The sequence below is a fragment of the Rhipicephalus sanguineus genome, chromosome 2 (assembly GCF_013339695.2).
Source record: "Rhipicephalus sanguineus isolate Rsan-2018 chromosome 2, BIME_Rsan_1.4, whole genome shotgun sequence".
In the NCBI taxonomy this organism is placed as follows: Eukaryota; Metazoa; Arthropoda; class Arachnida; order Ixodida; family Ixodidae; genus Rhipicephalus; species Rhipicephalus sanguineus.
The window spans coordinates 108,210,556-108,232,419 of record NC_051177.1 but is presented as its reverse complement, the minus strand read 5'-3'; the positions used below and the strand labels follow the sequence as shown (position 1 = coordinate 108,232,419).

The window sequence follows — 21,864 nt, the reverse complement described above, 5'->3', positions numbered from 1 at the left end:
CTGTTCAGCCCCGTCTACCTGTGTTGACGCACCGGTGAATACCTTTCACCAAAGCGGTGGAAACTAATCCCTGCTCGTGCGTTGGCCTTACCCGATTAGCACGCTCTATTCGTCGTTCGCCCTCCTTTTACTGGCTACCAAGCTCGGTTGTACGCACCCCACAGAGCCTTGAAGAGACTCCTCCTCTGTTTCGCAAGCGAGTGTTTCGAGCGTTGGATCGGACTAATGATTGAAAGCCCCTTAATGCGGCCAGACAAACACGCGGGTAACAAGGGGTGTGAGACGGCGATCACCGGTCAGCGCTTTGAGCCATCGCTCACGCATTTCTACACTGAAAGAAATTTCCTTAGAATCTACGAACAAAATGTTCGTAAAATTTAAGGATGCCTGCCCTTTTATTCAAACACGGCAATAACTTACCTAAATGCCAACAGACATGTGTCAGTTTTTTCAAATACGGAAAGAGTCTCCTTGTATAATGTGCCACTTAGAAGTCGTAAAAGTTGGCTTCCATTTCTAATTAGTGTTCTAATTAAGTTCTAATTAAGGTTGTGGCTTCCTTTCGAGTTATTTTCCAACCAAAGAACCCTCGTCGTTACCAGGCTACTTTTTTAGGCAAGGTGCTTTGGCGGAAAGCAAGGGGAACGTGTTATAAGTATATATATATATATATATTAGGGGTGTGCGAATATTCGCAATTTCGAATATTTTTCGAATAGTGTTTGCTATTTGATTCGATTCGCACTGGAATTTTACTATTCGAACTATTCGAACTTCCCAAAAACAAATACAGTCAACACCCGATTGAAAGTGACCCCTTCAAATTTTCAATATGCTTCACCAAATTACACACTCGTATCGTGGCAAAGCTGCCTTTCAAGCTCCGTTACGGTCGAACTTTGCCAAAAGGCAACGTCCGATTGAAAGTGGTCCCTAGATTTTTAGTATGCTTCACCTCATCACACCCCGGTATTGCGGCAAAGCTGCCTTTCAAGCTCCGTTACGGTCGAACTTTGCCAAGAAGCAGTCAACGTCCGATTGGAAGTGGTCCCTAGATTTTTAATATGCTTCACCTCATCACACCCCGGTATTGCGGCAAAGCTGCCATTCATGCTCCGTTACGGTCGCAAATGCATTAACTCAAGAAAACGCTGGTTCCAACATGGAGAAGAAAAATGTGGCAGAGGTGGGGGCTCAATTAATGCTGTTTTGGACATGAAATTTGGGCAGGAAATGTGAAAAATTGGAAGCCGAAGCTTTTTAGCATCCAAAATTTCAGATGTTCTTATAATATAGACGTCTAGGAGGCAGATTTGGAACTTGTCCGCCTCATCAGTTGGGCTTCCACAGAAGTTCCACAGAAAGAGGAGGAGAGGCTGAGGAAACGGCATCTTCGCCTATCACGTGTAAAGTGTTATCGGCAACACTTTGGTTGCACCAAACCATGTACATAAATACAATTCGGCCTCTACATTGCCTCATTCTTTATAAGACAACTATGAAACACCACCCCGCCAGTGCTTCATCAACCTAGTGAAAAGAAACACTTTCTTGTTGCTATCTCATAAGAATATGCTTAGGAATCCTCTCTTAACTTTTTTTTCTGCAATTTCGGTTCGAAGTATTCGAAAAATATTCTAGAAATATTCGAGAATTATTCGAAAAATATTCGATTCGATTCGCACTCACACTTCAATATTCGAATTCGCTTCGCACCCAAAATTTTGCTATTCGCACAGCTCTAATATATATATATATATATATATATATATATATATATATATATATATATATATATTCACCCTGTGCATGGTTTCTCTTCGTTAATGGCATTTTTAGTTGCGAAGCATCTTATGGCGGGGCTCAAACTGTGTGCGGCGTGACCACCCTTACTGCGCGTGCGCAAATCCTCTCCACAGACCTCCTCCCCACTCTCCCTTTCCCCCTCTCTCCTCCCTCTGTCCACTCCCCCTCTGAAACGCGGGCTCGACATGCCGAAACGCTGCTTCGCATCGCCTCATGGCCCCCTTTAGCGGGAGATGGTGTGCCCCTCTCCTGCGCAACGCCGCGATGAGCGCATGCGCGTCTCTTCCCCCTCTCCCTCCTCTCCTTCGCTACCCCCCCCCCCTCTCGCGCCTGACGACCGCGTTCACCGCTGGCCCTGAGAGAATTAACGGCCAGGCTAGAGGGAAGACACGACGCGCGTAGAGTTCCTCTTCGGGTTCCACGACGCGAGGTCGGTAGCATGCCCAACGAACGCCAACGGAACGCGATCGTGCAAGTGCTCCGGCTTCGCATCGCCTCATGGTCCCCTTTAGCGGGAGATGTTGTAATTTTTAAAGTGCAGAGCGCTTTAGAGGCCAGGGCTGTCGTCATCGTATGCTGTCGTCGTCTCATGTCACTTGGCGTCACGTATAGGCGAAGCCATGTATAGCACAGCCATGTATATATAGCATAGCCATGTGTGGGTGAGAAAACGAAGTGAAGTTGAGTGAGGTTTTCATGTTACCACCTGTCACTTAGGTTCTTCATACAGTCACATCATCATCATCATCATCATCAACAACAGTCACATCAGGCAATACCAATTTTGGTGTATGACAAGCTAGCGAAACGGCCGCGAATGCACCATGAGCGTGACATATAAATCATGACATACATGACATGCATATCATGGTTTTCATGCTACCACCCGTCATTCATGTTCGTCATACAGGCGCGTCGCCTGTATGATATACACCAATTTTGGTGTATATCAGTCTAGCGAAACGACCGCGAGGGCACCATGAGCTTGGTATGTAAATCATGTCGTACATGACTTGCATGTCATGATTTTCATGTTACCACCTCTCATTTACGTTCGTTATGCAGTCGCGTCGAGTAATACCAGTTTTGGTGTATATCAGTCTAGCGAAACGGCCACGAGTGCGCCATGAGCATGGCATGTCAATCATGTCGTACATGCCACGCATGTCATAACTTTCATGTTACCACCTCTTATTTACGTTCGTCATACAGTCGCGTCACGCAATACCAATTTTGGTGTATATCAAGCTAGCGAAGCGGCAGCGAATGCATGTGAGCATGGCATGTAAATCATGACATACATGTCATGATTTTCATGGTACCAACTATCATTCCATGTTCTTCAGACAGTCACATCGCGCAATGCCAATTTTGGTGTATATCAATCTAGCGAAACAACCGCGAGCGCACCATGAGCGTGGTATGTAAATCATGTCGTACATGACTTGCATGTCATGATTTTCATGTTGCCACTTCTCATTTACGTTCGCCATACAGTCGTGTCGCGCACTACCAATTTTGGTGTATATCAGTCTAGCGAAACGGCCACGAGTGCGCCATTAGTATGGCATGTAAATCATGACATACATGACATGTATGTCATGGTTTTCATGTTACCACCTGTTATTCATGTCCCTTATACAGTCACATCGCACAACACCAAGTTTGGTGTATATCAATTTAGCGAAACGGCCGCGAGTGCTCCATGAGCGTGGCATGTAAACCATGTCGTACATGCATGCATGTCATGATTTTCATGTTACCACGTGTCAGTTATGTTTGTCATACAGAAATGTCTCCTCATACCAGTTTTCGTATATGTCCATTCATTTAAACGGCCGCGAGCGCCCCGAGACCATGTCACGTAAATCATGCTGCACATGACATGCGGGTGATGAGTTGCATGTCAGGACCTGTCATTATGTTTGTCATGGACTCTTGTCACGCCATACCAATTTTGGTATATATGAAACTAACGGTACGGCCGCAAGAGCCCCAAGGCCGTGGAATGTAAATCATGCTGTTCATGACATGCATGTCATGATTTTCATGCTATGACCTGTCACTTGTGTTCGTAATAAGGTCATGTTTTGCCACACCAATTTTGGTATACATCCGATTAACGAAACGACCAGGAGATCACAAAGTCGTAGGCGGCTAGATAGATAGATAGATAGATAGATAGATAGATAGATAGATAGATAGATAGATAGATAGATAGATAGATAGATAGATAGATAGATAGATAGATAGATAGATAGATAGATAGATAGATAGATACGCTCAAAATCGCAGAAGTTCGCTAAGAAATGCTTCGCATTTAATAAAGTGGGGTTAGCGAATGACGCTTCGCGATGAGCCTGTACTGGTGTGCTTTTTGTTCTTTTCCATCGCTATTTATGATCCTTCCGATAACGGACCGTTTCGTGCGCATGTATGAGTGTGTTCTTGGTGCGTTTCAAAGCCGCTAGACTAGGCTCGCGTCATGAAGGAAGCAGAGTAACGTAGCAGTAGCGAGGGTAGAGCGAGGGCAGAGCGGCGGCGATCGTCACAGCCTGCGAGATGCAGCGCGTCCTGAAGCGTCGCACAGGACAGGCCGACAAGGGTAGGGGCATGAAAGAGAGAGGTAGGAGGGTGAAGGGGAAAAAAAGAGGAGGATGGTCGCACTCTGCTCGCGTGTCCTTCGGCAGCAGAAACCCGCGGCGCGGGCCGCCCCCAAGGAGAGGAGTAGTCAAGCAGGTCGGCAGGGGAGAGAAGGATGCCAGCAGCATCTCGTGACGGGCGCACGGTCGCGGGAGAAGTCAGCGCCGCAGGAGTGTAAACAAACTGTCAGGAGACAGCTAAATACGGGCCTCAAAGGCGCGTAAACAGATGGGCGCCGCCGAAAAAATCGAGCAGAGCATAACACGCCTGCAAGACCAAGAAGTGCAGTGCGCGAGTCACACAGGACGTTTTGTGTGCATGTGCGAGTGTGTTCTTGGCGCGTTTCAAAGCCGCTAGACTAGGCTCGCGTCATGAAGGAAGCAGAGTAACGTAGCGAGGGCAGAGCGGCCACGATCGTCACAGCCTGCGAGATGCAGCGCGTCCTGAAGCGTCGCACAGGGCAGGCGGACAAGGTCAACAAGGTGGTGGTGGTAGTGGTTTGAAGAGGAAAAGGCGCCTAATTTCTGCAGCCCGGTCGGGAGCACGGCGCACGCCTCAACAAGGTACCGAAAGAGTAGGATAAAGAAGGGGGGAAGAGCGAGAACACAGCGAGAACAGAAAACGCAAAAGGAATGTGCGCTCCGTAACTCAGTTCAAATCACCCGCCTCGCTCGAGCCAATCACGTCAAGCCAAAGACGTGCGTGCGGGACCACACACAAAAAAAAAACAATTTTCGACAAAACAGATCCTACCACAACAAAATTGCTCCGTGCTTGTATACTTATAATGTTTGTTGATATCACGCGGGGTCATCGTTGCTGTCAGTTGATAATTAGAGATATAACGCACTAAATTCAAATCACCCGCCGCGCGAGAGCCAATCCCTTCAAACCAAAACCACGCGTGCGGGACCACGTTCAGCGCGATAGAAAAAAAATGTACCGGCGTGGGGAATCGAAGGTGGTGCCGTGATAAGTTCGTTCCGCGCTTGTATATTTGCGGTGTTTATTGATATTATGTGTGCCAATCATCGTTGTCAGTCGTCGACTGGAAGTGTATCGCGTGTGGGATGGAATGGGCGGCCAAAGGTGTGTCAAGATTTTGTGTTGGTGTTCTGTGGTGTGTCGTCGTAGCCTCAACGGGCTCGTCGCTTTGTCTGCGCGCTCAGCGCTGCGTGATCGGCGTGCTTTCCACGTTTCTTGATTACTCACGGTTATTGCGTGGTTCAATCGAGTGCATCTACTCAGACAGTCCACCGCCCAGTGCCTTGTCTGACGACGACGGCGACTGTAAAGCACAAGCGTGCGCCTCAGCGGATGCCTAGGTGAGTTCAACTCGCCAAATTGCGTAACTATGTGATCTTATTGTGTGATGACATTTATGCAGCTAAGGCAGCCCGGGTGGCGTGTTCACACAGCAGTGATGATGTACGAGAAAAGTTGTCTGATAGGCAAGTATGGATTCTGCTACAGGTAGTATCTGCTTTTCTGTGATGTTTTGTTATACACTTCTAGTAGTTGCTCTATTTGTGTCATTTAAGCCTGGTTCTGTGCGATGTCAGTGCGCGTTAAAGAAAACCAGATCCCCAAAATTTCCGGAGCCCCTCCGCTACGGCGTGTCTCATAATCATATCGTGGTTTTGGCACGTAAAACCCCAAATGTTAATATCGCGAGGTCATCGCTTGAACCGATTGTTCAATCGCCTGCCGCCATAAAAATTCGCCTGCTTTTAAACGCACTGGTCGCCTCGTACATTTTCTGTGAATAAAATGCATCGGTAATAATGAACTAACGTGCAAATCAACTACAATGCAGTAGACGGGGACGCAGATAGACACAAAACGCTTGTCAAGCTGCTCAGAAGCGTATGTATCGCTGGTTGCGTCACCATCTACTGGGTGATTCCACGAGAGATCGAACATGCCTGTCCGGTCGCAATTTTTGTTTTGCCTGGGTTTTTAATATGTTATGTGGGCACATTCAAAGTGCACGGAACCGAAAATTTTATTTCCATGAAACGCTCCCAGCGCGCCAAAAAAATATTTGAAGGTGGCGGCTCGGGCCTCTTGCTTTTGCTCACTGTGATGTTTTCGGATTTCACGGCCGAATTTAGCGCGAACTATAAATGATGTGTCCAAAATTTTTTTTGCTGGTTTTAATACGCATTACTGTGAATTACATCCATGCTTTTTTATGCTGTCCTCAAAAAGAAGAAAATGTGAAAAAATGGCAAACACGGCCGAAATCAAAAAAGGGTCCTAAGTTTGAGGCGCCTTGGCGCCTTTGCTATTACAAACAGAAATTTGAAAACAATGTCAAATATAGAAAAGAGCCTTTGCAACATTTATACGGAAGATCATTTTCCTACAAGCAGCGCAAAAAAAGAAAAAAATAGTTAAAGAAGCGAGTTTTTTCAAAAAAGTACATTTTCAAAAAATAAAATAAAAAAACTCCGGTCTCAATTTTGACGACAATTTTTTATCGAAGAGCGCTTATGTCAGTGAAACACGGTTTTAATATCATATGTCCTCATTTGCTTTGTTTACGAGATATAACTGGCCAAAATGACCCTTGCAGTGTGTGCTCACTTCAGTGCGACTGATGGTTGTTATCAGCTTGCATTGTGCGTAAATCTCAGTTTTAATTATTCTACTGCAGCAAAATCTTGCTCTGGTGGCTTTTCGTCAAGAAAACTGTGTTCTCAGATTTTATTTGCTTCTAGCGTGTGCGAAAGTGGGCTGCTGCCGCCTTCTAAAGGGCGATTCCACGAGAGATCGAACATGCCTGTCCGGTCGATATTTTTGTTTTGCCTGGGTTTTTTATATGTTATGTGGGCACATTCAAAGTGCACGGAACTGAAAATTTTATTTCCAAGAAACGCTCCCAGCGTGCCAAAAAAATATTTGAAGGTCGCGGCGCGGACCTCCTGTTTTTGTTCACTGCAATGTTTTCGGATTTCACGGCCGAATTAACGCGAACTATAAATGATGTGTCGAAAATTTTTTTGTTGGTTTTAATATGCATTACTGTGTCCATGCTTTTTTATGCCGTCCTCAAAAGGAAAAAAAATGTGAAAAAAAGTGGCAAACCCGGTCCAAATCAACAAAGTTTGCTAAGTTTGATGCACCTTGGCGCCTTTCCTATTTCACACAGAAACTTCAAAAAAGTGTCAAGTATTTGAAGGAGCCTTTGCAACATTTATGCGGCAGATCGTTTTCCGAAAGGCAGCGCAAAATAAGAAGAAAATAGTTAAAGAAGCGAGTTTTTTTCAAAAAAGTACATTTTCAAAAGATAAAAGAACTCAGGCCTTAATTTTGACGACATTTTTTATCGAAGAGCGCTTATGTCAGTGAAAACACCATGTTAATATGTACGTCCTCATTTTCCTTGTTCATGAGATTTAACGGGCCAAAATTACTCTTGCTGTGTGCGCTCACTTCAGTGCGATTGATAGTTGTCATCAGCTTGCATCGCACGTAAATCTAGTTCTAATTATTTTCCTGCAGTAAAACTTTGCTCTGGTGTCTTGTCGTCAAGAAAAATGTATTCTCAAACTTTAATTGTGTCTAGCGTATGCGGGGGTGGGCTGCTGCCGCTCTCTAAAGGCCTAACGCGTACGCAGTTTGCAGCTTATAACCTCAACTTACCCCGCCTGTATTCGCTAATCAGAAGAACGCGACACACCGCGAACACATGGTTTAGGTCACTTTGTCAAAACTCTCCTTGCACACAGAATAAAGCATCTCTATGCAGCGAAGGCCAACTTAATCTGTAACTAAATGCCACAATCAGCAGGCGCGCTGTATTGCAGTTGTTTTCTCACTGCCTGCTTGCTTCCCTTCCATTACGTGCATTGTACGCTCTAACCATCTTCCCTATTCGACGCACACTGTGCCTAAACAACTTTTGTAAAAAGTTAGCTCAATCATTTCCGAGCCGTTTATTTCACTTCCCGCTATCACATGTTTTCGGCGTCGCAGATAACGTCTTCCTCTATCATCTCGACCTTTACCTCAACGTTTCAACAGCCAAAACGTGCGGTGCGGCATGATTAAGCCATGAGTGGCCGAAGCTGCCCAATTGATGATGTTTTGTTGCCACTTTACTAAAGTGCTTTCCCACGTCGAGGACAGCAGAGGTCATTGGTGGCGCCAGACGGACATTACCCTTAGTTTTGACAATGAGTGTGCCCTACAAATTAATTATTACAGCCCAAAGCGCTTAGACACCCTTAGTCATAAAATGTTAAACCGTGAGCAGTTCTGGAAACGCATTCATGACAGCTGCGCAGATGTGAGATAATTTGTGCGGCGCCGTTCAGTATAAACGCTTCGACTTGCTCTAGGTCTAGCTGTTCACTACACGCGATGCCCGCGGCCCATGGCTAGGTCCTATTATTCTGGGCCGATTATTTACGCGTTCACAAAAAGAAGATTGCTGAGGAAAATTTTCGTTGCGCAAATTTTCTTTCTTTGCTCTTTTTGTTGTTGCCTACCTCCAGAAGCTACTGTCATAGGCTGAGGATCTTCGCGACACCTGCGAAGTCTGCTTGCATTGCTTTACGCTCCTCAAGGAAAACCTGTCTACATCTAACCGCGATGAGGTAGACCAGGCATTTCTTCAGGAAGAAGAAGCGATTGATATCTTGAACAGGCGCGCCCATCTTTCCTCTGATGATTCTAGGCGAGGTTGTAGGCTGCAAACTGTTTACACGTTAGCCATTTAGAGGGCGGCAGCAGCCCACTTTTGCACACGCTAGACACAAATAAAATCTGAGAAAACATTTTTCTTGACGAAAAGCCACCACAGCAAGGTTTTGCTGCAGCAGAATAATTAAAACTGAGATTTACGCACAATGCAAGCTAATAACAACCATCAGTCGCACTGAAGTGAGCACACACAGCAAGGGTCATTTTGGCCAGATATATCTCGTAAACAAAGCAAATGAGGACATATGATATTAAAACCGTGTGTTCACTGACATAAGCGCTCTTCGATAAAAAATTCTCATCAAAATTGAGACCGGAGTTTTTTTAATTTTATTTTTTGAAAATGTACTTTTTTGAAAAAACTCGCTCTTTTAACTATATTTTTCTTTTTTTGCGCTGCCTGTAGGAAAATTATTTTCCGTATAAATGTTGCAAATGCTCTTTTCTATATTTGACATTGTTTTCAAGTTTCTGTTTGTAATAGCAAAGGCGCCAAGGCGCCTCAAACTTAGGACCCTTTTTTGATTTCGGCCGTGTTTGCCATTTTTTCACATTTTCTTCTTTTTGAGGACAGCATAAAAAAAGCATGGATGTAATTCACAGTAATGCGTATTAAAACCAGCAAAAAAATTTTCGACACATCATTTATAGTTCGCGCTAAATTCGGCCGTGAAATCCGAAAACATTGCAGTGAGCAAAAACAGGAGGCCCGCGCCGCCACCTTCAAATAATTTTTTGGTGCACTGGGAGCGTTTCTTGGAAATAAAATTTTCGGTTCCGTGCACTTTGAACGTGCCCACATAACATATAAAAAACCCAGGCAAAACAAAAATTGCGACCGGACAGGCATGTTCGATCTCTCGTGGAATCACCCTACTGTGCTGCGCTTGATCAATCCATGACCAATAGCATAATTCTTCTATGGTGAGGATTTCAACCTGGCTGCGCAAGGTTTTTTTTTTTCATTTTTTATTCATATACCCTAAAGGCCCATTTGGGCATTACATAGGGGGTTTTGAGACAGTTATATGAACAAACTTGGTAATATACACTGAAAATAGTAAACAATATAAAACATACTACTATTAATACAGGTTGGGGCGCGTAGCACTTATTTCAGGGGTCTCGAACTCGCTTCAGCCGCAGGGCCGCAGTCGCGAAATTTTTTAGTCTCCCGCAAGGGCGGGGACAGTGAAAAACTGAGAGGGGAAAAGATGGGGAGGGGGAGGGGCATGAAAAAAAATTGTCAACTAACGTTGCCATTTCAAAGACGGCCTTTCCCATATACCATATTGTTGACAATGGAACGCGTTTATTTACAGAATGGCCCACGAACCCAACTTCCGAGCGGCACGCCTACCGGCCGAACATCGGAGTGACCCGCCTGTGCGCAGCTTGATCTGCCTACCACGCGTCGGCCTTGGTCATCATCTCACCGGCCTCGCCTTTCATCTCTACCACCTGGAAAGCCGGCGTGGCCGACGGAGGTGAGGTCGCTGGACGTACGGCTTTTCACAAAAGTATACCCTGCACCTGCACCACAATTGTGACGATTGAACGCGTTTATTTACAGAATGTAAAATGAATGCAGATGTACAGCTCGGAGCGAAAAACAGTTCACCGAGCCGCTCGCAAGCAAGTGCAGCCTCGTTCTCGTTTTCTTCATCTACTCTCCGATAGCGTGTTTAACTATATTTGTCATTTCTAAAGGAGATTTGATGTCAGGTTTTGAGAAACATATCGACACTGATACATAGACGGTTTTACATAAGACACATGGGCACGGCCACAAATGCTGTTAAATCAGTTTTTTTTAATTTTTTATATAGCGACGTGAATTAACAAGGTCACATAACGTCGAATGCACCAACCCAACCGTTTTCATGCGCACGCGTTGTACTGTAGCACTGTTTGTTTAGTTCAAGATACAAAACAGCAAAGTTAACAGCCCAATACGTGGGCACCAAAAACCATCAGTAAAATAGTCTATAGAAGGACCGAAATCAATACGCCGATAGTGAAGTATCGAGTTTTCATTTCACCGTTATGTTTAAGTGTATTGTAACCACATGGGGTGCCTTACGAAAAAATGCTTAGATCAGTCTCGCCAGAGTTGCTCAGGAGCGTATATATTAAATAAATGAAAGGAAATATCGGACAAGGACAGCCATATGCAGGCTGGGCCGCTGGCTAGAGATATACGGGCCATATGTTTGAGAACATTGATTTAGTTCTGCAGAAAACTTACAAGAAGGCAATGCATTTGACTGAATCATATTATGTGCTGGTAGTAACAGTAAGTGTGCATATAACTGCAAGCTTAATTGGAAGTAGTACAGCATGTCTATATAAATTATAATTGACAGACGTGTGTGTCAGTTCAACTAAGCTTATTAAGGTAGCGTATGCTCTGCTTGTTGCTGTGTTTGCCTGGGAAGAAACATGTCGATTATTAGTCCTGCCATTACATATATTTGTTTGATGAACTAAACATGTTCTCTCTAATACCAATTTATTTAATAGTGGAGTAGCATCATTGCAAAAACTTCTTATCACAAGTGGCTTGGGATGTGATGGTGTATCAAGAACATTACTTGATCTTGTGGTACCGTAGTTTTCGCTTTCCTTTGTACTTTGCTAAAGAAGCATGAAGCCAGAAGTGGGGTCTTATTTGCAGTATAAAAAACCAAGATGTATCAATCAGGGAAAGGGATGGCAGTGCTGCTTTAGTTTATGCAGTTATAAATTGAAGAATGTCATTTCTGATATGTTTACATGTTTTCTGATCACAGAATTCTGGACAGTGTGGTTATACTGATTTTGTGGCGTGCCAAGCACTACGAAATTGAACAGACGAAACAAGGGCACTGGATCAAGGGCTACTTTTTCTTGTTAGACACAACCTACTAATGCAGACAGACAATGAAGCCAAGGAAGGCATAGGGGAGATTATTTTAGTTTTTGACTGTAGTGTGGTAATTTTTACATAAATTGAAAGGAATTAAAGTCAACAAAAGAGACACTTGCTCCTGCCAGGGACCGAATCTGTAACCTTTGGATAGTGCGTCTGATGCTCCAATGGAGCTGCAACAGTGGTCATTGTCCCATCCATCCCATTGAGCACCTCAGTGTGTAATCCCAACAGTACATGCTAGTGCTACTTTTGGCCATCCTGGCGTCTTGTAGAACTCTTTACGAGCTGGCAGCTGGCCAATGAACCCTTGCATGCTACCTGAAGCCATCAAGTCTACCGGGACGAGACCCTATAGCTATGAAAGGACAAAAGAAACATAGTGAATTAAGGGCTCATTGAATTGAACAGACACTTGTAGGGCACAGGCACGAGCCCTGCATATGAATTGACTTTAGTGCAACAAGGTTTTTTTTGAAGAGTTCAAAACTGGGCTTGTTGGCAAAACATACCCAAGATTTAAAACCATGCAAGAGCAGCAGAGGAGACAGAAAAGCCAACACAGTGCTCAATCTTTGCTGTAACCTCTGGTGCTCTTACACTTCTACTAAGTCTTCAGCTATCTTGAAATCTTCACATTCATGATGTCGTACAATAAGGGTGGCTCGTTACCATACATTGTGTACATAGAGCATACACTGATCTATTTAATATTGTGATGATAGTGCTGATGGAGTTTTCTGTGCAAGTTGCTTATTCGGCAAACTGTATTCTTCATACTATTTTAGTACGCCAGTGTGGGAAAGCTTGACATGTTACGCATAATTAAAATTGTCTGCAAAAATCTATTACTCCACTAATATTTGCTCTTAATGCATCCTAAGCTCATCATTCATGGACAGTTTTGGTGTATCAACAGATACCTGTGTTAAGCCATCATGTTTTATATGTACTACTTGTGTACTGTAAGGCCTCTATTGTGTGCAGGTTATGGAATGTTTTGTGGCATCTGTAATGCATGTACCCAGCATAGACGACTGACTGTTCAAGGAACTGAAGCAGTGGACAGCTTGCTGTGAAAGATGGGAGCATTCTTCCTCTGGTCTGGACAAGCCCATATTAAGTGGTAGGCATTGGTTTCCTTCTCTACAAATGGGCAGTTCGAGAAGAGTAGCTTGGGCTTGTTGGTACGTAATGCGAGTAAAATAGCACACACTTAGACAGAGTAAGCAGCACGACACAAGCGCTATCAACAGATGAATATTTGAAATAGCAGAGAAAGACTTGTGTACAGAAATGTGTGAGGTGAGTGCGCATGTTACACAGGCATGACTGCAAACGATCTGAAATCGGCACAAAGGATCGGTAGCTCCTTTACGGGCAAGCTAACAAAAGGCATGCTAACACACCGTGTGCCTAACTTCTCAATCATTTTGCCTTGTATTATCTCACGGACTGCATTTTCTTTACTGTTCACAATCACGTCAACTTCATCAAATTCAGGCTGACATTCACACGTGCTACAGTTGCATAGCTAGGTGACCGTTTTTGTGCTTTTCTACATTGCAACGGTGTTCTCTCAAACGATCGTTAAGGCATCTAGCGGACTGGCTAATGTAGAACATTCCATAATGCAGTGGGATCCGATACGCAGCATGATCAATGCATCTAACAAACGTACATCTATGTTTCTTTGAGCATGTCGCTAGTAGCTCCTTCCTAGGAACACTACTATTGCAAAGGCTGAAAGGTTTTTGAGGGGCACTAAACACAACAGATACATCAACGCGACCAGCAATCTTCTTGAGATTATGCACAATATCATGCATGTAAAGCGCTACACAACAATGCACTCTATGGTGCGGGCAGATAATTCGTGAAGTAAAATTTCGACCACTGCTACCTGTTGATTCTCGGATAACCAGCTTCCAGTAAGCGACCTGTTCTTTAGCGCAAAAACACAAAAGTGAATGCCCTCTGCGTGTTATTATATCTGAGAAAGCAGCATGGCAAAAATCTATTTCTAGCTCCTTGCTAGAAATACTAAATCTGCTGCAGTGTAATGATCCTTTTCAAGTGAGATATTCTACCTTAATGATAATTTCAGAGAGCACCGTGGCAATCAAGAAAAGCACAAGGACGGTCTTCTAGCTATGCAGTGCGACATGTGGATGTCAGCAGGAATTCGATAAAGTTCATGTGATTGTCAAAAGTAAAAAGTTAGTCCATGAGATGATTGAAGCCGAAATGACTCAGTGGTTAGGCACACGATGTGTTAGAATGCCTTATATTAGTTTGCCCGAAAAGGAACTTGTATTCCTTTGTACCGATTTCAGATGGCTTGCAGTCATGCCTGCGTGACACGCGCACTCACTTCACCTGTTTCTTTACATAAGACTTCCTCTGCTATTTCAAATAAACAATTGTTGTTAGCGCTTGTGTCATGTTGCTTACTCTGTCCCTGTCTAAGTGTGCGCTATTTTACTCATCCAACTGAGAAACTTATGGCACTATATGTGAGGAACACCAAGACAGGAAAGAGTATGTAATAGCAAGTGCTTGTGATATTGTTCAAACACACAATGTTGCAACTTGCCTGCAGCATAGCTTGCACCTTCACAGCTCTTTGCAAACAGTCGTGCAGTTGGGCACACTTCACCCTGCTGTTCTGGGTCACAGAGAATGTGGCCGGTTGGATCAGCGTGATGTGACATGTACCCCAAAAAAAATATCGTCTGAAGGACACTCACCATTTATACCTTGGGCTCAAATAAAGAGTCAAGGCTTTTATGCTTCGTTACAGCCTCTACAATGAAAATCTCAGACTTCCAGTCACATGCTTTGTGCTGCTTACAAGTTGCTCCTGTGATCACTTGAACCATTCCTGTCGCTTTCTTGTCATCTTTGGATGACACCAGCTTCTCTTCTGATGAGCTCGTGAACACAGCAACGTTGCTGATAGTGCATTTCAATTTTTTCTAAGGATATATGATATCAATAGCTGCATTAGTAAAGAGAAATGGGAAAAAGCATACCTGAAGCTATGTCTTGCTAATGGCTGCAGCCGACCTCACTTTCATGAGGAACAGGCACTCAAAGATGGGCAAAAAATGTCTCAATAGAATCTGATTTCTTGTGTCACTGTCTGTCATTGAGATGCCTTTTTCGCTTGCTTTTTTTATCATATTTTTCACACCTTCCTTGGTGAAGTAGGATGCTCAGAACGAATGAAACAAGTTAAAGTGTTTTTTCCCATCAAGCCGTCCAACTAACTTCTTTTCAGCGTGCAGTTCTATTCTGTATAAAGCACTTCAAAAACTTTTCTACTGAACTATACATAATGCAAGCTCCCTCCTTCTGTGAAGCCCAGTGTTTAAAGCAAAAGGGCATGTGAACTTCTGTGGATTTTTGTTCTTGGTAGTGCATAATTGCAAGCTTCAGTAGTTGCCAAGTCTTAAATATGTGCTGTTCATAACATTTTGACTGCAAATAACTTTTGTTCATTAGCCAACTTTATCACTGCATTGGTTCTATTCGTATTGTTGTGTTGTACAGAAACAGGTTGAAATATTTCCATGTTCTCTAAACCTTTGAGACGCCACCAATGAAAAACTGTCTGTAAATGCGTCAAATTGATACATCATTTCAAGGCACTCGATATTCTATTGCAACAAAGATAATGTCATAATGCATTAATTTATGTGTGTTACAGTAATTATAATTCAATTGTAATAATTATCTATTGTAAAGTCATTCATGCTACGTTCTTACATTAATAGAATGAAATCTTACGCTAAAAATATAGTGCAAATTTGTTTTTGTGTATGTTCATTTGGAGTGAAGAAAAATTATACTTTTGGCATGGCTCGCAGGAAGGAGCACTTCGAACGACTCGTTGAACAGTGTAGTGCCTTCAGCAAACTGATAATATACAACAGTACACTGCAAAATGAAGTTAAATGAACACAAATTTATTATGCAGCAGGTTCATTTGATCCAAAGCTCAACGTATCTTGTTCAACGTATCTTGATCAGCGCTTCTTGTAATTCCTCCCTGTGTGCGTTGTCTTGCTTTTCGCGCTGCTTACTTCCAAGGTATCTTGCTCTCTAGTAGCCCTAGTCGTTACCAATGGCAAAAATAAGTGGTGCACACAATTGTGTACATAGCGTGTCAAAGGGTTAAAGGTTAATTTTCTGGAGAGTCCTTTGCTTTGTAGGTGGCCAAGTAAAGCCTCACTTTAGTTGTAATTATGAACTACATTAATTGAAAAGCTAACATTAGTCATCAAATTCAGTGAAACAAAAATACTCCGTATCATCAGGTCTTATTGCCAAGGGCCTCTATGCACTGTGTGATCTTTTGTGCATATGCAAGACGAAGGAGTGTTGGCTTGGTGACAAATGAGTGTCAAGGGTGAATGCAAGAGAGATCATCTTCAGTTTTCTCTGCTCTGAGGTATCAATTTTATTTTGAAGGGCCTCACATAAGTAGTGCTTCAGATTTGACAAATGATTTTGTGTGCTTTTTTAAGATGTCAGGGAAACCAGGGCTTGCATTCATTAAGCACCATTGTCTTCATTAGCATACTGCAAAAACATTATTCCTAGAAGTTACTGCGTAATTACAGCATTTAGGCCTTCATTTTATATTCCATAGCTAGGGTTAGCATGGCACTACATTTCTCGTTTTAGTTGGACATTTGTTCTGTGCTTTCCTTTTTGTTTTTCAGTCACATTTTAATGAGTCATTTGGTTTCAGAAGTACTTCAAAGGTACCACAGAATGTAAAGTGCATTCTGACTTATGCCCGCATGGCAGTTAGATGTTTGTACATATGTGAACATCGTATATGTCTGTGCACAGGCATGAATGAACAGATTATGTTGCACATTAATGTAACATGTAATTGTTTAGAGCAAGACAAGGGACATAGAAATATTATGTTCATGTAAGACAAAGGCATGACATGGATAGATTCAATGCCTGGAAATGAACAGTGTTCAGTACTGTTATATCAAGGGCAATTCATTGAATAGTATTAAAATTGCGAGATTACTGAGAAAGGGAAAAATATCTTTCGTGACTGCATTTACTAATCCTGATGTGAAATAAACTTTGTGCTAACTTTGAATTTTCATGTTTATATGTTACCACACTGTGCATGCTGATGGCAGCGACGACAACTGCAAAGGGTAAATGTTGGAAAAGCTACAGACATGAGAGCTAGGTAAAAGGTACACACAAGTGAACTGTTGTATTTTAAAATTGCATGGTGAATTCCTTGACGTAATATTCATATTGTTTAATTTTACTTTATTCAAGAATTCTTGTGGGTCAACCAAAAAACACTGAAGCCACATGGCAATTGGCTCTGTATTAATCGCAGCTTAAGAGGATTGAAAAGTTCCTTATAAATAAAACATCCTTGAGATCTTTCGAAAGCAGGAACAAATGTGATAATGACTTCATAACTGTATTATGGAACAAACAGAATATCCAGACGACACATTTTTGTGCCTTCCAGGGAGATGTTCAATATCAACCCGATGAGAGGCAGCAAATGTGGAAATGGACGCAAGTCAAGGACAGCTGCAGACAGCAAAATATTGAAACTGATACAACGATTGTGCTGAATCACCGAAGATGTAAGTTAACTTTTTTGCTTGTGGTACTTGCTGATGAGCTTGTAATCCCTGCTATATTTTGGTTGCGTGTGTAGGGCCTGATATTCAATAAGGTTGTGCTGAATATGTAGGTTAACAAGCCTGAATGGTCAGTCTGAGGAGATCCATCGTAAACATTTTTATTGAAGGAATGTTGAAGCACTTGTTTTTACACAGAACAAGACAACCTTTATGATAAGTGAAAGCAATTTTCAGATATACTAACAATATTTGCAGACTTGTGTTGTCGAATTTACATTCCTTATTCTTAATTCTTTTTCGCTTGCATGCTTCCTCATATCTCTTTGTCTAAACAAGGGGCACCAGTGCCGCCCCGTCTATTGCTTAATATGAGGGGATGCTTTGCTTTGTGAAACGGAACATAAAAGCCCTATGTTAGCTAGAGGCTCTTCTACCAGCTATAGGCGGTGGTCTGGCATGCGTTCGCCTCTTGGCCATGCCTGGTTATTTGACCCCCAGTAGCCGACAGCTTGAGCGGACGTGCTTTCTCATGCAGCAAACTGTGCATTCTAGTCAGCTGTCACTGTGCGTCGGCCACACTCGCATACCCTCTTTCATGAATGACTCTGTGTATGTCAGCAAACTGCAGGTTGTCATATTGACATCAGCAGGAAAGCACATACATGGTGCTATTTGCTGTGGCTATGTAACCAGACAATATACAGGAGGGCAGACAGTATTAGCAAAGAAAACTGCTTAAGTTGACCAAATCGCTCTTCATTAATTTCTCTCATTACTGCAACAGCATACTTTCCGCAATGTAAGAGGCTGCCTCATTCTCGGTTAATTGCTAGGTGCTTTTCCACGTTTGCTGCATTACTGAGCATCCGAGCTCGGGGTCGCCAGGAACAGAAATAAGTCGAGAGCGAGAACAAGCAGGAGGTGTAGTTTATTTTGTTAGCGGTCGTTTTGATCGAGTGCTCAGTTTGATACAAGTTACTGTGAACGAGACAAACTGTTGCTTGGAAGCAGGACAGAATGTCAACGTCAGTGCCACAGAATGCAAAATGCTCCTGAGAGGTTGTGTAGCTAGCTTTGCTGCATACTGCAACAATGCAAGGAATAAGCAAGTGGAGAGCAAAGCTACGTCCCCATTACGATAAACAGGAGCATCTGCGACCTTGATTCCATTGTCAGGTGTTGAGTTTCTGGATCCCGACAAGCAGGGACGTGCGTTACTTATGAACTCCAATTGGAAAGTGTTGAATAATGTGTAACACATTAAGCTGTGAGAGAAAGTTGGGCAGCCTCGATGTGCCTGCCTTTGAGCGAATGCCTTGGGCTGTTGATGCCGCCTATGACACTCACTCATTTTACATTTCGAGTTAACTTGTGAAAACACCACAGGCAAGGACGATTTGCAACACTGTCCACCTGAAACTACATGGCGTGATGTGGGAGCGGTAACTGAAACTTTTGTTTCACAAGTGCACCTTTGGAGTGGCTCATTGCGTACATTTTGATTTACTTATTTCATGTTGCATGTGCCTCGTTTTATGCAGAAAGGCTAAATGTCACAGAACGTGTTTTTATCTCCTCTTTAGCTCTTTTAATTTGGCATTTTTGACAAAAACGACACTCCTTCTCAGCCGGCCTCAGTTCGAATCTGTTCACAGCCATTGCACGTGTCCGACAGCTGGTGCGCAAAATCTGATTTTCACTTTTGCTTTGTTTTCTTGCTTTCAAGATCCCCCTTTGCTTGAACAGTTACACATGTCTAATCTCAACATGGTAATCTAGCATTTCAATTGAACTTAACGTCTCCCCTCATGTCTTTAATGTCGTCTGCACTGAAGTCATTTGGATTTTTTACTGTGAACACTATTTTTTTTTTAGTCAATCATGCAGGGGTTTAGGATACACATGCCCTTTTCTTTTTTTATGAGATTGGGCGAGCTGTGGATGCATCAAAATTCAAAACCTGCTGCTGTGTGGCTCGTTTGTTTTTGCAAGGTGGATGCAAAATTCAGTTTCGGCACAGATTGCCTTCTTTCATTTGGTTCAAGTGTCCTCATATATTTTGTTTCTTCTCTTTTCAGATGAGCCAGAGTGCGAACAGTATACTCGTACAGTTTCGCAGAATAAACCCCATCTTTATGCGTTCAGAGCAGCTGGATGTTCACTGTTTACTTGGCAAGAAGTAGTATGTATGCATGCTTCCTGCCACAGCTATGTGCTGTCCCACACTTTGTGGGAAACACTGAATTCTGCATTTGCTGAGAAATATATGTGCCAAATAGTGCATTTTGTTGCTTTGCAGTCACCAATGCACACAAGTTGACCCCACACTGTACTTAAAAAGTTGTAATAATGGGTATTCTGTGGTGAAGAAGGTTGTGGTGCTTTACATGCAGCCACCGCAGTGATTATTGACTGATGCCAGTGGCAGCTTCTACTTTGCAGCAAAGAAGTTGTTAGAGAGAGCATACACAGGTTAAGCAGTAATAATGACAAAAAATTCCACTGGATGTTAAATGCAAGTCATGAGAAAAGACATGCATGTACATGTTGCCCCTGTTGAAACATATATCAGGCTACAAGTGCCATTATATTTGCTCTGCCAAATTTCTTGTTCAAGTTGAACAGCAATATCTGTTCATGGGATTGCCAGACTTTTTGTGACTGGCGTCCAACAATGTTTTCACCAAAGTTTCATCCCGACCAGGCGAGATGTTGTCAGACCCTAGACTTCAAAAAGCCAAACTATGTACGACTAATTTGTATGTGGTGCCAGAACACTTCAATTTTCACTGAAGTAGCAGACACTTGTAGCCTGGCATTTCTTTCAACAGGGGCAATATGTACTACATGCATCTCTTTGTGACTGTTGTGTTAAACATCCAGTGGAAGTTTTCGTCGCCATCACTGCATAATGCGTTTTTCCTCTCTCTAACAACTTCTTCGCAGCAAAGTAGCAGCTGCCACTTGCATCTGTTGATAACCATTGCGGTAGGTGCATGTAAAGCACCGAAACTTTCTTCACCACACAGCGCCCATTATTACAACTTTTTAAGTACAGTGTGGTGTCAAGTTGTGCACTTTAGTCACATTAAAGCAACAAAGTGGGCTATTTGGCACATTTCATATTCCTCATTAGTGCGAAATTTCCAAGTCATTACATGCAACATTTTCAAGGAGACCTTACGTACATTTCCAGGACACATTACGTATGACAATCCTAAGGTGACATCACGTAAAACATTCCTAAGAAGACATTACGTACAATGTTTGTAGGAGACAATGGCAATACGTACAACATTCCTAAGAAAGATTACGTACAATGTTTGTAGGAGACAATGACAATACGTACAACATTCCTAAGAAGACATTACGTACAATGTTTGTAGGAGACAATGACAATACGTACAACATTCCGAAGAAGGCATCACGTACAATGTTTCTAGGAGACAATACGTACAACATTTCTAGGGAGACTCCGTTTACGGTAATCGCCCTATTTCAGAATCGGAAAAGTGATCGGCAACTTTTTACCTTCAGCTTTTTACGTAAACAAGGGGCAAAATTTTTAACAGTGTATGTGCAGCTCGTTGGTCCTTGTTCGTGGCTGCTTCACGCCTACCGGCGCATTTTTGGGCACTATACCGACAATTGAAAACGTGTACAAAGTAGCGGCACTTTAGTAGTGCCTACGTTTAGCATTCACATTTTGAGAACGCGAAAATTCGAGTCCTTGTTGACAGCTACAAGTTGTACAGGTGGGGCGCCGTCTAAGGCGCCGCCGCAACTGGCTCCAACAATAGCTCCGCTACGCTGTCCTGAGATTTATCTGCCGAGGCCAGCCGCCATTGAGCATGGGCTGATAAATTGTAATAATAATCTAGACGTGCACACATCGGACTGCAACGTGTCTAATGACACATGTGACTTTATTTTCAGTGGTCACGCACACACACACACACACACACACACACACGCACGCACACACCACGCACGCACACACCACGCACGCACACACGCACGCACGCACGCACACACACACACACACACACACACACACACACACACACCAAACACACACACAGACACACACACACACACTCAGGCTGGGCGATGGATACCTGCCACGGTTACCTAGTGGTTATGGTGCTT

The 21,864-nt window shown here is 43.1% G+C and overlaps 1 long non-coding RNA gene across 2 annotated transcripts; it reads left to right on the top strand.

The window, feature by feature from the left end:
• Positions 1–5,367: 5,367 nt before the first annotated feature.
• Positions 5,368–20,048, top strand: LOC125757203 (uncharacterized). 2 transcript variants are annotated; one of them, XR_007415136.1, is made up of 5 exons: positions 5,368–5,774; positions 10,482–10,646; positions 13,099–13,196; positions 17,595–17,715; positions 19,794–20,048. It is a non-coding gene; the product is annotated as an uncharacterized LOC125757203 (long non-coding RNA). The 2 variants fall into 2 exon arrangements; XR_007415137.1 differs by lacking the exon at positions 5,368–5,774 and adding an exon at positions 5,838–5,922.
• The last annotated feature ends 1,816 nt before the right edge of the window (positions 20,049–21,864 follow it).